The following is an 8,818-nucleotide window of genomic DNA, read 5'->3' as shown; positions in this document are numbered from 1 at the left end:
ACCTCCTATTTTCAATTACCTTCACTAAGGGGATCATGCCGTTTATATTCACTGGCTCATGCGACACAACAAAACAAGACCTAAAAAAAAAAACTCTTATCATGCAGACAAATTCATGCATTGACTCCTCTCCCCCTCCCACTTCACTCAAGCTTGTCCCCAAGCCATCGTCGTGAAGGGGGGAAACAGAGAGATCAATGCAATAACAACAACAGTTTATATAAAAACAAAAACTTCTCACACTTAGACCAAGCCTTGGGCTAAGTGGGAGAAAAACATAACAAAACAGCAAGTACAAACTTCTCACACTTAGACCAAACAGTGGGCTAAGTGGGTGAAGACACAAACAAAATAGAAAATACAAACTTCTAACACTTAGACCACGCAGTGGGCTAAGTGGGAGGAAACACAGATAAATACAAACACAAATATGCAACAAAACAAAAACAGATAACTGAAAGCAAGAAAAATAAAAGTTACTTGGTCATGGGGGGTGATTCACTTCTGGGGCTGGCTCCCTCGAGAGCCAGACTGGGGTGGGATTCCGGGTCGGTTCATCTTCACTTTCTTCTTTGCTGGCTGCTCCAGCTCTTCTTCTTCCTGTTCGGGTACTGGCTTCTTCACTAGAGACTTTGATTTGGTTGGGGCTGAAACTTGCTTGGGAACGGGTGGGGAGATCAACTGCTTGAGCGATTGCTGCGGTCGCTTGACGGAGGGACTGCTCTGTGTGGGCTGCTTGACCTCACTGCTGGACCCAGGAGTTACCTTCGACTGGGTCAAGGGGAGTGTCTGCTGCAACCACTTCAACATCTTCATTGAAAGCTCCACCGCTTCCGTCATCCGCTCATTTTGTTTGGCGCATTTCACCGCCAGATCTGCAATATTGCCCCTCAGGGTCTTCACTTCCTCCCGATTCCCGTTCAATTCCTTTCTGATCCCACCAAGTTCCTTTACCATTTCCTTCCTCATTAACTGCATCTCCTTCCTCACATCCTGGACTTCCTTACGTAGCTCTTCAACCTCTTCACTTGGCATGGCTTCCTCGGTTTCTTCAGGCTCTGCTTTTACCTTGTCTCCTAACGAGTAGAAGAGGGTCTTGGTGCCATGAGTCTGCAGCAACCCCTTGTTGAAAAAATAATCAACACTGAAAACCTCCGGGGGTTCGCACATGACTACCAACTGGAGCGGCCTTGGCAATCTTCATGTCGATGTTCCGTTGGAGGTAGGAGCCGAGGAGGTGGCAGGTATACATATGACGCGCAGGGTTGCTCGCCATTTGGTGGCATGCCTGAGCCAGCCAATAACCTAGGTGCACCTTCACGCCCTTCGCCATGCACCAAGTGAAGTAAAGGTCGGTAGTTGTAAGAGCTGAATTAGCGGTTCCCATCAAGTTGTAGCTGATAAACGTCTGAGCAAAGCGGAGGATTCGGTCTTCGATGTGAGAGGCTTTGATGAACAATCTCATTCGCAAAGACCATTCCCGGATACTCATCTCATATTCTTCATTAAAAAGCCTGAATGTTATGGAGTCCGCGTCAAGATCAGTGGTGTTTTTCAATCGAAAGGTGGAGAAAAACTCCCTTGCTAGGTCCACCGGCACCCTCTCCTGGCTGTGCTTCAGTAACCACTCAAATCCGATCGAATAGATACAAGCGCGGAAGTCCTTGTCACATGCAATCATTTTGAGCTCTCTGGGGCTGTACTGCTTCCCAGACTTAGCCATCTTCCCGGTGCTACATCTTTCCTTGTACACCGTGGTTCTCTTCTGATCGTCGAACTGCCTCATCTCCTCTAGCAGCTCTTTAGTCAACCAGACTTCCGGACGTCCTGGAATAGGCTCTACTTCAATTTCTTCAGATTCGTAGTTGGGCTCAGGGGTAGGCTCTTCTTGTTCCTCGACAGAGGGATCCTCGGTCACTGGGGAAAGGGTCTCCTCAACCTCCTTGACGGAGGGAGCTTTCCTTGACCGGGTAGATGAGGTCGCCGCCGCCTTTCCTTTTCTCGCCCTCTCCTTGGCCAGGCGACGTTCCTCTGCCTCCGCAACATTAGGAACTATGTCATCAACTTCATCGAGTAGACTTCTCCTGGTTCGTCTCCTTTCTGCCCTCTCGTCTATCTTGGGTTCGGCTTCCTCCTGGTCATCCACCAGGTCCACAATCAAGTTCAGCCCTCCTTCGGCGGGCTCCGGTACTCTAGTCGCAGGTAGATCTGTTTCTTCCATCAAATTTCCTGGGGTTTCCCCCTCGTTGTCCACTATCGGGGTTGCCCCCTCAACATAAATGGGGTTCTCCCCCCAGACACCACTCGGGGTCACCCCCTCTTCCATGTGTTCAGGGGTCGCACCCCTGAAATCAGTTGGGGTCTCATCCCCAGTTTCCATAGGGGTTACCCCTCGGCAACATCTTTCACAACAGGGGTTTCCCCCTCAATCGTCTTGTCTACAATAGGGGTTTCCCCCTCCACAACATCATCCAAAACAGGGGTTTCCCCCTCACCATCTTCCTTACCCTCAGAACTATGGTTCTCGTCACCTTGCTTCTCGGTCTCCACCTCTGTTCCGCTGTTTGTTGGTCCACCATCCTCCGGCCGTTCGTGCACCGCCTCTTCTTTCTCCGCCTCCTGTGAAGCGGTTTCTGCATGTTGAGATCCAGAATCTTGCGGCCTTTCTTCACGAAGATCCGCCGGTTGTGCCGCCGAATCTGCCGGAATCGTCACTGGTGGTATGACCGGCGCGGACGTCATTAGGCTGGAGAGAGAGAAGGGCCGAATTTGAAATTAGACAAAAAACTGGGCCGAATTTTGGTTAGGGTTTGTATTCTAGAGAGAGAACGAAAGTAGAGAGAATGGAGAGTAAATTCGGTGTTTTCATCGATTTGGGATTATTGGAGAATGAGAAGCGACGGTTGCTTTTCTGATGAAAGGATGGTGCGGTTGCAGGCATGATGTAAGCAACCGTACAACTCCCATAAATATCGGCAGATTTTGAAATTCAAATTATCTCCATCCCTCCTTGACCTCTTCCTCCAAGCTTTCCTTGACTTCTTCCTTCAGATTCTTCTCTAGTTGATTTCCCTGACCATGACCCTAAAAGAAAACTGAAGGTTCCAGACTCCCAAGTCAAGGTTAGAGTATAAAGCATTGGTTTCCTTCGGAGTCTGGTGCTTCGAAAATATTTTTGAATTTTCTTTAGTTTGAAAAATAATTAAACTATATACACATTTCTTTAGAGTATTCCCGAGATTCCCTGGTTCAGTTCGTAATTTTCAAAAATGTCAACCTACTACCTGACCCAGGAATTCATCGAGAATACCTCATCGTCCGTCTAGGCGATAGTAGAGAGTGCGTGTAGTGGAACTTCGTCCACCACACACAACTCGGAATTATCCCTATAGACTTTCACTCTATGACCATTGACAAGAAAAGGGACAGAGTTAGAAGCACTTCCCTGGATCTCCACTGCTCCGTTTGCGCGGATGCCGACGATGGTATATGGGCCGATCCATTTAGACTTCAATTTTCCTGGCATTAGCTTGAGCCGGGATTGGAAAAGGAGCACCTTCTGTCCCACATGAAGTTCCTTGACCCGGAGATTCTTGTCATGCCATAACTTCGTTCTTTCTTTGTACCACATGGCAGACTCAAAAGATTCCAGCCTAAGTTCCTCCAGCTCTTGTAATTGTAACTTCCTCTCTTCTTTGGGGTATGTATACTAAAAGATGCTTCGAGCGTACATGCCTTTGTACAGTCAGCTTGTGCATGTATACGAGAAACGCCACGTCCACTTGTTTACCTATTTATGAGAACAAATAATATAATATAATGGTTTATTATTGAAATATAATAAACAAGTCTAAGGCTTTTTACTAAGAAGGTCAAGTAGGGAAATTCGATGAATCTCCTCATGAGTTTTCCAGTAGGGGACTTGGCCAGATCTAGTAAGAAGAAAAACGTATTTCACAACCTAGATAGGCTTTGGCTACCTATTGGTACGGTTGCGGTGTTTGTGATAATTCTCTCTTACCTAAGAAGAGATTAGTAACACCGGTGTGGTAAAGCACTGAAAGGATCTAATCCGAAATGTATTCTTTATTGCTATCTACTGAAAGAATATATTTCAGAAAGTTTAGTATTTTCTAGTCTATGATATTAATATCAATATTGTTTATTCAATCAAACGCCACTTTGACTTATCAATATGTGAGAGTTTGTACGTAACTCAAGTTCATGATATCTTGGGTGGTAGTAGTTGAATAACATAAAGGTATTGGAATATTATTTCATAGAATTCGCGTGCCCAGTGTGGTATGATTAAATCCCTAAAAGGGTGATCCCCAATGAGGTGTTTGAAAAAGGAATTTATTATTCAGAAAACTGCGCAGTTGGAATTTATTCCACGAATAATAAATAAAGTTTCAAACTAGAAAAACTCTTTGGAGAATTAATTTAATTCTAGTCACATAGCAGACAAAAGAATTAAATTGACGGATCAAGATAATCTTAAATGCGGGAAATATTATAAAATAAAATGGACCCAAGTTATTTGTAATTTGGTGATTTAAGTGGGAGTGCAATATTATTCTTTAGTGGAATAAAATAATATTCCATTGATAATATATTAAATCATGGGTCATTTGATTTAATTAGTAATTTATCCAATGGGTGAGCCCAACACTTAAGTCATTCCATGGATCCCCTTACTAGCCCAATAAGGTCCACTATAAATAATGAATGAAAGGGAAACCCTAGCACACAATCCAAGACAACACAAAACCCTAACCCTAGGAGGCAAATCGGCGCCTCCCTCTTCTCTCTCACTTGTCTCGATTTTTGTGCCTAGCACGTGGGAGAATTAGGGTTTTGATTATTGTTCTTGATCTATCCTAATTCATAGGATTAGATCTAGACGATTTGGTGTTTGTATTGGGTTTCCCTAGATCCATTCAAAGTTATTTAATTGATTATCTAAGATCCGCCCACACGGATGGAGAATCAAGGACAAGGGAATAGTACGGAAGATTCGTGGTCGATAAACCAAGGATCTCCGGGTGGTGCAGCTAGCAACGTCAATCCAATGATGGATTATGAGGTAACAATCGAATCTACATCAAATATGCATGATTATGTGTTTATTTGATGTTATATCTATAGATCTATGTTTGTTGCATGAAATTGGAGTCGAATGCATAATCACCTAAATAGATCCGTATAGGACCTGTTTGGTTTCCGTGTCTTCCGCTGCGGTAGTCCCTCTCTTCTTCGCAAGCTGTAGGTTTCATGTTCAACTCTTTCACTGCCCAGTACGCCTTGTGCTCAATACCCACAGGTAAGTGGCACATCTTGCCAAACACAAGCCTGTAGGGCGACATTCCGATAGGCGTTTTGAAAGCAGTTTTGTAGGCCCACAATGCGTCACCGAGCCTCTTGCTCCAGTCCTTCCTTGACGGATTAACTGTCTTCTCCTAATATTGCCTTGATCTCGCGGTTAGAAATCTCCGCTTGGCCATTAGACTGAGGGTGGTACGGAGTCGACACTCTATGGTGGACACCATATTTCTTCATCAGAGCCTCGATGGTGCGATTACAGAAATGAGTTCCCTGATCTGAGACGATGGCCCGGGGAACTCCATATCTGTTGAAAATATTGGCCTTCAAAAATTTTGCCACCTCCTTTGATTCACATGTTGTGGTGGCCTTAGCTTCTATCCACTTAGACACATAGTCTACTGCAACCAATATATAAGTGTTCCCACAGGATGATGGGAACGGTCCCATAAAGTCCATTCCCCACACATCAAAAATTTCGCACACGATCACCGGGACCTGAGGCATCTCGTCCCTCCTTGAAATTCCCCCCGTCTGTTGGCACCTCTCGCAACATTGGCAAAACTCAAAGGCATCCCTATTTAACGTCGGCCAATAAAAACCGCTGTCCAGAACCTTCCTTGCTGTCTTCCTTGGTCCAAAGTGGCCTCCACATGCCAAAGTGTGGCAATGAATTAACACATCTTTTTGTTCCCATTCGGGAATGCAGCGTCTAATCACTTGATCTGAGCACATCTTCCACAGGTAGGGGTCGTCCCAAAAGTAATATTTGGCTTCGCTTTTAATCTTCATCCTCTGGGCCCGGGAAACTTCGTCTGGACTTGGCACCTCTCCCGTGACCAAGTAGTTGGCTAAGTCAGCAAACCATGGTTCTGCGTTCAGTGCGCGCTTCCCTTTATCCAATTCCCCTGGACCGGTTAAAGCCAAAACTGCTTCCCAGTTAATTGGTCTAGGAAATTTCTCCAGAAAGTACAAATGCTCCTCAAGGAAGGCATCGGGTATGGCCTCTTCTGTTTCCCCTTGATATATTCTCGCTCAAGTGATCGGCTACTCTATTCTCCGTTCCTCTTTTGTCTCTTACTTCCCAATCAAACTCCTGCAAGAGTAACACCCAACGGATTAATCTTGGCTTAGACTCCTTCTTAGCCAGCAAGTACTTTATTGCTGCGTGATCCGTGAAGACTATAACCCTCGACCCAAGGAGGTAGGTCGGAATTATTCAAACGAGTATACGACAGCCAACATTTCCTTCTCCGTGGTGTCATAATTCTTCTGAGCCTGATTCAGCGTCTTGGAAGCATAGAAGATCACATAACTTTTTCCATCAATTTTCTGTCCTAGGACAGCTCCTACAGCAAAATCACTCGCGTCGCACATTATCTCAAAAGGATGATTCCAGTCTGGCGCCCTGATAATTGGTGCTGACACTAACCTGTCCTTAAGCAACTGAAATGCCTTTTTGCATCCTTCGTCAAAGACGAATTCCACATCATTGTGTAGCAAACGAGTGAGTGGTTGCGCGATTTTCGCGAAATCCTTGATAAACCTCCTATAAAACCCTGCATGACCTAGGAAGCCTCTCACCTCTTTTTGGTTCGTAGGGTATGGTAACTTTGATATCACATCTACCTTTGCTTTGTCTACTTGTATCCCTCTCTCAGAAACCACGTGACCCAGGACAATGCCTTCAGTCACCATGAAGTGGCATTTCTCGAAATTCAATACTAAATGCTTCTCTTGGCATCTCTGTAACACTAGATCAAGGCTGGCCAAACAAGTATCAAATGAGTTCCCGTATATGGTGAAATCGTCCATGAATATCTCAATGCATACTTCCAGCAGATCCGAAAAAATGCTCATCATACACCGCTGGAAAGTTCCTGGTGCATTACACAATCCAAACGGCATTCTTCGGTATGCATAGGTGCCAAAGGGGCACGTGAACGTGGTTTTCCCTTGGTCCTCTGGGTTAACGTAGATTTGGAAATAGCCACTGTACCCATCAAGGAAACAAAAGTACTGCTTGCCAGCCAGTCTTTCTAGCATCTGATCAATGAAAGGTAGGGGGAAATGATCCTTCTTCGTGGCTTCGTTCAGCTTCCTGTAGTCGATGCACATCCTCCACCCCGTCACTAGTCTGGTGGGCACCAGCTCATTCTTTTCATTCTTAACAACCTGTATTCCAGATTTTTTTGGTACCATATGGACAGGACTGACCCACTCGTTGTCCGGAATGGAGTAGATGATTCCTAGAGCAAGCAATTTTAACACCTCCTTTAGGACCTCCTCTCGCATGTTCGGATTCAGTTTCCGTTGTGCATCTCGATGAGCCTTCGCACCTTCTTCCAGACGAATGTGGTGCATACAAAGATCCAGACTTATTCCTACCAAATCCGAGAGAGTCCACCCTATTGCTTTCTTGTTTCTTTTGATGACTTCCAACAACCCCTTCTCTTGCTCCTTGGTCAGGTTACTGTTGACTATTACCGGGAATGTCTCATTCTCCTCCAAGTAAGCGTACTTGAGGCCTGGTAGAAGTGTCTTCAGTTCCTTCTTTGTTCCATTCGTCTCCTGGGGCAAGGGATTTTTGTCTGCAATTTCTGGTAATGCCTCCTTCCCAGACCCAGGAGAATTCTCCAGACTAGCCACGTGAGCCGATCCCTTAGATTTGGCTGACTCGGGACTTCTGCAAAACTCCATAATGGCCTCCGTGAGCTCCTCATCTGTCAATTCTGTTGTGTTCATTGCTGCACACCATCCTATAACTTCTCTGTCAATTGAATGGCTCAACTCCGAGTTGTCAATTTGTTCCTGTATCAATTCCGTCTCAAGATATTCTTGGACCAGGGGGTTAATAACATCAATAGCATAGAGATTCTCAACATCTAAAGGCCTTTTCATCCCCTCATCTATGCTAAAAGTATATTTTCCCCCATTATAATCCAAGCATATTGTTCCATCGAAGACATCGATAATGGTCTTAGCAGTACGCAAAAATGGTCTCCCTAAAAGTACACCACTAGACTCAGCAGACTCATTATTATTCATCTTGATCACATAAAAGTCAGCAGGATATAGAAAATCATGCACTTTGACTATAACATTTTCCAACACACCTTCAGGACAAATGCAAGTTCTATCTGCTAACTGGATCACTACTTTGGTAGCAACCATCCTTACCCCAGTCAATTTCTTATAGATCGAAAGCGGTAAAACATTAATGGACGCCCCTAGATCACACATAGCATGCTCGACCTTGATGTCCCCTAGAGAGATGGGTAATGTGAACATACCTGGGTCGGTGCATTTTGAGGGCATCCTTTTCTTTTGTATCACAGCAGACACACTCTCCTCGATCACAATCTTCCCGTTTGGCTTGGTCTTCCCTGCAATGAATTCCTTGATGAACTTGCTGAAAGCAGGCATTTTTAGGGCTTGCAAGAATGGCAGGTTGATTTCCAACTTGCTAAAAATCTCCATGAGATCCTCTGTATCA

Source organism: Salvia hispanica, chromosome 4 (genome assembly GCF_023119035.1).
Source record: "Salvia hispanica cultivar TCC Black 2014 chromosome 4, UniMelb_Shisp_WGS_1.0, whole genome shotgun sequence".
NCBI classification, from domain to species: Eukaryota; Viridiplantae; Streptophyta; class Magnoliopsida; order Lamiales; family Lamiaceae; genus Salvia; species Salvia hispanica.
The sequence above is the reverse complement of the archived record's forward strand: the minus strand, read 5'-3'. Positions refer to the sequence as shown.